This window comes from Manacus candei, unplaced genomic scaffold, assembly GCF_025592945.1.
Source record: "Manacus candei isolate 608988 ecotype Guabito, Panama unplaced genomic scaffold, ASM2559294v1 h1tg000014l, whole genome shotgun sequence".
In the NCBI taxonomy this organism is placed as follows: domain Eukaryota; kingdom Metazoa; phylum Chordata; class Aves; order Passeriformes; family Pipridae; genus Manacus; species Manacus candei.
The window spans coordinates 77567201-77574066 of record NW_026138062.1 but is presented as its reverse complement, the minus strand read 5'-3'; the positions used below and the strand labels follow the sequence as shown (position 1 = coordinate 77574066).

Genomic DNA, 6866 nt, shown 5'->3' with positions numbered 1-6866 from the left:
GCAGCAGTGGGATTCTCTGCCTCTCCCTCCACTATTCTTTGGGAGCCAACAGCTCAAGGCTGTGGAATTTTAGCTTCATAAATGTTTTACACAGTTGAGCTGCATGAGAACTGGGGCCTTTTTGAGTATTCCTGACTCTTCCAGGGCTGCACTTGCCCGGATCCTTTGGGCCCGGTGTTTTGCTGACAGGCAAGGCACTCAAGGAAACAACTCCTCCTTAGTCAGGGAATAATAGGAACAGTTTGAACAAACACAATCCAACACCTCAACTACAGATTTAGGGGACACAAAAGGAAAGGAGCAAAGCATCACATCCAGATTGCCCCCCGAGCCAGAACTGTGGCCCCTGAGCACACCCAGCCCTTACCCTGCTCCTCAGGGGCAGCAGCCCCAGGGCTCAATTCTCAGGGAACTTCTCATCCTTTCCTTCGGTCCTTTGATCCCTGGGCAGGGCAGAGACACGTGAGAAACTACTTCTTATAATTGATCCCAGAGACAACAACTGCATATTGTTCATAAAATCAGTATAATTACTGTGATCAGTGGATGGATTAAAGTGTTCAAAAACTCTGTAGCAGGTGCTGAGATTCCTGTAAATATGTCCCACCAGTGGTGAGCAGAGACTTGTTCTACCTGATGTCCAAAAGTCACTAATTGACCGCTATAGTTACTGTTTGCATTTGGTGATCAAGTCTTATTATTGCCCTGCAAATTTGAAATTTGTGTTTACATCCAAAGAAACCCCTGGTTTACTTACATTGAAGTGGGTTATTTTTCCAGCACGATATCAGTTGGTGCACTGCAGAAATTCAGGAGACAAAATCCAGTTAATTTTTGCAATCCAGGATGTGAATACAGCCCTCCACATCAGTTCATTGGTACTCATTAAGTCCTTCTGTGCCTCATTTCTTTGTAGTACAATATACACACCATGTCATGTGCACTCAGCCCAGTTCATAAGTTACTGGTGTTCCCCTGTGCACAATTACATCTTGGGGAACCATTAGAGAGCTGCCCAAACTCCCCATCACATTCTGGAGTGAAGGGTGGGGGGTAAATACAGTGGGCATCCCTTGTGCTCCTCAATTCAGCACTCGGGATACACCTGGCCCAGCTCTTTGCCATTGGTTACCAAACAATTCCATGTCTTCACTGCCTACAAATCCAATACCAGCTCCTGTTCCTCCCAGCCCCATGTCCCCCCAGCCTCACTGCCTGGGCCAAGATGGGAGCACTGGAATCAGAGTGAGGAAAGGAATTCTGTTATCCTGATGATGTTGGGCTGCAGGACACAGGCAGCAGGTACCCAACAGTTGGACCAATATTCTCCTCGGGAGGATGATGCCCAACTGTGCCATCCCCTGCCCAAGCTGATCCCTTTGCTCTTTTGGCAGCACTTACCCAGAACAGCCCAGCAGGCAGAGCCCAGGGCACAGCCCTGCTGCTGTGACACTGTGGCTGTGACTGGCACCGCTCACACAGCGGGACAACGATGCCAGGGAGACCCCCTGGACCCAGCACCATAAGGGAAACTCCAGCCCTGCATGGCCACAGTGCTCCCAGCCCCTGGAATCACATCCATCCAATCCCACTGAGGGCACCAACAGCTGCCTGCACAATGAGCCCGACAGACCCCGGCCCTGCCAGAGAGTTCCCCGGGCACAAAGGGAGACTGACCCCTGGGCAAGGGCCATTTGCTTCCCAGGTCACCTTGTCCTGGGGGCCTGTTTTGGAGCTGCTTTTCCATCTCCATCCAAATCAAACCAAGTCACCCCACCCAGGCACCTTTTCCAGGGCACTGCCCGGGCCAACAGCATCGCCCAGAGGGACCACAAGGGCTCTGAGGATGGCCAGGATCCACAGTTTCTGTAAGATATCAAGCTAAAACATGGCAATGTCATTCCCTCCACTAATATTTATTCACACCAACATATTCCCCTTTTCCTGTTTCATTCCCAGAGGTAGGGCATCTCATTCAGCTCATGGACAACTTTTGCCTCCCCCCTTCATGACTTCCAACTCCCTCTGGCATGGGTTATAAGCTCCTGCTTTCCAAAAGTGCTTCCCACTGACAGATGTGGCTGACCCAGCAGTGAGCCAGGCATGCTTCCTCTCTGCTCCCAGCACTTGCTCTGGGGCTTTTCCCCATTTCCCAGTGATTTGTGCTCACTGTCCAGGGGATCTACACTTGTTGCTTCAACCACAGGGCCGTTGGCAACTCCCTCCCGAGGCCTCGCTCCTGCCCCGACCCCTGCTCTGGCTCTGGCTTGGATCCACCATCTCCATTTCATGGTGCTGCCTTCCTGAGCATAGCCTGGCCTGTGCACCCTGGAGGAGCTTTGTACCCAAGGCCTTATGGGGATTTCAGGCCCTCTTATCATTTCTTAAGTTGCCACTAAAGCCCAAGAACATACTCTTGGGTCTATCTTGGGCTGGCTTCCAGTAACTTCCTATTCCCAAATCCTAAGGGCACTTCCTTCCTACCTGTAACAGTTCATTAGGATACATGCCCAGAGTAAAGACAAGTGCCACAAACATTCAAACACACAAAATACCTTTATTGCAGTGAGAATAATAATAATAATAATAAACTTAGCAAAGAGAATCAAAAGTTAATAAAGGACACAAATGAACTACCTTATTGTGTGGCATTAAAACAAATACTAAGAACAGCATTCAATACAGTATAATATTAACTAGTAAAAAGGGAGTCAAAGGGATACCAAAAAGGATCTTAACACAATATTATGGATAACTATTAACATGATTCTTGGTTAGTAAAAGGGGAAATATTATGAACACTAAATAAAGGGTATTAAAGAAACACTAAAGGATATTTAAAGTCTTCTTTCTCTGTTGCCTCCTATCACTAACCTGTGCCCACCCCCCAGACAGGCAGGGCTGTCAGGATCTGCAGCAGCTGGTCGGTGCCCATCCCTTGGCGGGCGTCCCCGCGGAGCAGCACAGGCTCGGTGGCAGGATGAGGATCGCTCAGCTCAGCAGTCCTGACAGCCCATTTTTATCAGCTCCACATTACACCACGTAGGGCCAGGACGCCGTGTAAGGGGAGGCCTGAATGGCAGCCAAACCCCGCCTGAGCATTGCCTGATGGCAACAGTCTGGGCCTGCCCTACTTGGAAGGCAAGGGGCCAGCGACCCCTGCCCACATCACCTTCCTCTCACCATCATCCTTCTCACCCCTATGGATGACCTCTACCCTTGTGTTTCAAGGGTAGATGTACCTACCTTGCAAGATGTAGCAGAACCAAGGAAGAACTCAGCTCTCAGAACAGGGGATATCAGGTTGACTTGCTGAAAAGCACAATGGACCTTACAATTAGCTTGTGCCATGAAGTTACAATGTACCACACTCTAGCTGGTTTCACATCCTAATATGATTTCTTTCTCACACCTCTATGCTCCATTGATCATCTAATTCAAAAGTACCCCCCTTACATTACCCTACTTCTGCCAGAGGCTCCAATTGGCATCATTATCACTGGCAGGAACCTTCAGTTCCCCCTCTCTAGTTCATATTGGCCACAGGTTCAGAGCCTGTTGAATTGCTCCCTGAGCTGTTTCCAACCCTCCCTGCTGCTCATTTCCCACTCAAACTCACACTTCTGTCCTGAGACTTTGTGGGCCAGGCCAAGCATTGGTCCCAAAGGAGGACCTTGTTGTCACCAAAAGCCAAACAAACCAATAAACTGCTGGGCTGCCATCTTGCTCTGGGGGTGACCAAGTCTGAAGTCTCCTGCCTAGTCCTGGGCAATACTTCCTGGGGACCACAGCACCACTGAGTTCCTAAAAATATCACAGGTTGGGCAGGTGCTTGGATTTTGTCTGGATTAACTCCCCCCCTTCCTTTCCATCGGTTGCACTACTCACTCTAATGGTGCTTGTACTCCCTGAACCATTCCCTCACCCATCCAACCATCCCTTGTCCCCTCTCTGACAAGGACAGTGGGTCCAGGTGTTCTGCCACGCTCCCAGGGCACAGGGGGGGACTGTGGAGCCACCCTCGAGGGGGGAAACGTGCCCTGCCTGCCCTGCCCAGGGAAAGGGAACTGCCCCCAGTGCTCCCCAGCACAAGGCACCCTTGGAAATATCCACTGCAATGGGACACTCAGGGACAGCAACAAGCACTGCACGAGGCTGCTCTGGCACAGGACCAATTTTAAGCTCAGCTTTTCTCTGGACCACTTCACTTTGTTTGCCACCTCATCCTGCAGTCAAAACTTGCTGTCCTTGCAACCTTTCAGGGGGACCATAAATCACAGAGGCCTCTGCTACAGCACCCACAAGGGCCTGAACCATCTGTCAGGATCCATTTTTCCAGGGAATTCAAAGCTCCACCTGAGGACCAGGGTCTTTTCTCACCCACCCTTGTGCTGGAGCTTGGCCTCCATCTCACTGTGCTTTCAGTTCCCTCCATGGTTGAACATTGGCAGCCCTGGCCCTGGGTGGAGCTCGGCATCCTGATCCCATCCCTCCTGGCCCCCAGAACCGCTGACTCAGCAATGGGGGCCCTCCATTGCCAAGGGCACGGGCCCGTCGGGGCTCACGGGGGGAGCAGGAGGTCGAAGGCTCCATCCCTCTTGCTACAACCTTCCACCACTACAGCCAACAGAGGAGCCTCTCCAGCCCTGCCTCCCAAGGCATCCTCAACAAACCCAGCCCAGCTCCACAGGACAAACTGCTCCTTGTCTGCCCAGGCCAGTCTAATCCCAGAGGCTCCCAGATCATGCAGGACAACTGCCCAGGAGATCAGAGACCCCAGTCCATCTCTTCCTAGCACAGGTTTGGATGAGTTTGGCAAATAGACCAACTGAGGAATTCCCCAATGTTTTCTCAGTTTGACCCCTGTCACACCAATCATCTTAACACTGCCAGTCCTTAATTCTCCCTCTCTTGGGTTAAGGACTGAGCAAGTTGGACCTGTGTCTGAGCAGGACAAGTGCAAACCAAATGCTGGGGACTGGAACACACACCTGGCACTCCTGCAGCTCTCACAGTCCCATTCCAGAGAAAACAGTCAATTGGACCCTCACTGCTCATTTCTTAATCCCAATCCCACACTTCTTTGACACTTGGAGCACCACTTTTAGAACCCAATTACAGCCCATTGGAGAGCTCCATGTCTAGCATGGACAGGTACCCCTGGGATACTCTCAGCAATGCCTGAATCCATTGCAGAGACCTTGCTTTGAGCTCCCCAGGGCCGGGCACCCCGAGGATCTCCCCGAATAATCCTTTCGGTGCACGCTGGAGTCCTCGGGGTGCCCCAACCCGGGGGGCACCAACAGCACTGTCCCTCCAGGGGGCCCAAGTTGGTCCTAAAATGCAGGGGGATCTTGCCTGTGTCCCAGACTGGTCCGGGGATCTGAGGCCCTTCCCGAGAAAATCTCGGTGCCGGCATGAAGGGCCAGAGATCCCTTGGAGCCACGGGAGAGCAGGCACAGAGTCCCTCCTGGGGGGGGTAAATTGCCTGCCTGAAATCAGCTCTTCAAAGAAGCCTCTAAGACTCAGCTGGTGACTTTTAGAAGCTGGGCATTCCTGCACACTGTGAGATATTTTAAGAGCTTACTGAGTGAAAAAACACAAAGTTTTTCCAGGGACATCTGACCTCCCACAGACAGCTCCTTTCCCCTTTCAGTACAAAATTATTTTCAGGGAATCAATTAATAGGAAGTGCCCAGGAACCCAAGAATGTGCTTTGAGAACAGAAAACATACAGAGGGAAGGAGCTTTGCACAAGTGTAACCTACTCCAGAACAAACCTGACTTTAGTTTTACTGTTTGTGTTCAATTATTCCATAGAAAAGCTCCAGCAGGAGAACTGGCACATTACCCAAGAGTATCCTGAAAGTCCCTCTCACGAGGGCTGGAGGAAAATCGGATCTGATTTTCCATGGGCAGGGACTTCATTCTGGAGGAGGTATTCCATATATTCTCTCCTTCATTCTGGAGGAGGCCTCCTTCATTCTGGAGCCTCAAATGGGGCCTCCTTCATTCTGGAGGAGGTATTCCATATATTCCACAGCATTGGATATATTGGAATATATCCAATCGGGCTGGAGTCCCTTGTGCCTGCAGATGCCTGGGGATCCTCTCCATTCACCTTGTGCTGTCCCAACAGCAGAAAGGGTGCTGAGACAGGAGGAAGGAAACCTTTAGCATAAAGCTGGGGAGGAATCTAAAGCTTCCTTTCCTGGGGAGCTTTGTGAAGTCTGCAAATGAGAAAGGGAAAATTTGCATCTCCTTTAGTGCAGGTGTCAACAGAGACTGAGACTTTTGCATTTTTCAGACAACTGTGCCCCTTTTGGCTCCCTGGCAGCTCCAATGGCACCAGAACCCCCTTCCAGCACACCCACGGCTGTCACACACAGGCACCCACACACCTTTGCTCCAGCCCACACGTGGCCAACATTTCCTCACCCTGCACATCCCAAGGGCAGTATTTGTGCTAGAGAGCACAGCAACCCCCAGTCCTTACAAACTGCCTCCCTGCAAAAAAAAGGAATAATTTTTCCTGGACACTTCTCCCACAGTCAAGGTCTTTTCAAACTGCTGTCGTGCCACCAAACCTGCTCAGGGTCCCTCCCAGCTTCTGCCTGTCCTTGCATTTAAAGGCACGGGCATTTTCTATCTTCCAACAGCAAACCCACCTCCTCACGGGCAGCATAAGCCCTGCTCTTACCTGGACAGACTGCCGGGCTCGGCACAGCTGTGGCTCATGGAGCAGCTTCCCAAGGCCGTTCTCTGTCCCAGCAGGAAGCACAACTCGCCTCCTCACCAGGGGAAACCACGAGCCAGGCTGCAAATGGACACAGAACGAGCAAAAAGCATTAACGCAGCACAAAACA

At 51.2% G+C, this 6866-nt stretch overlaps 1 long non-coding RNA gene across 1 annotated transcript; it reads right to left on the bottom strand.

The window, feature by feature from the left end:
• Nucleotides 1-404: 404 nt before the first annotated feature.
• Nucleotides 405-5814, bottom strand: LOC127467474 (uncharacterized). Its single transcript, XR_007903143.1, has 3 exons — nt 5781-5814; nt 758-799; nt 405-443 (listed from the first exon to the last, which is right to left on the bottom strand). It is a non-coding gene; the product is annotated as an uncharacterized LOC127467474 (long non-coding RNA).
• Nucleotides 5815-6866: the final 1052 nt, after the last annotated feature.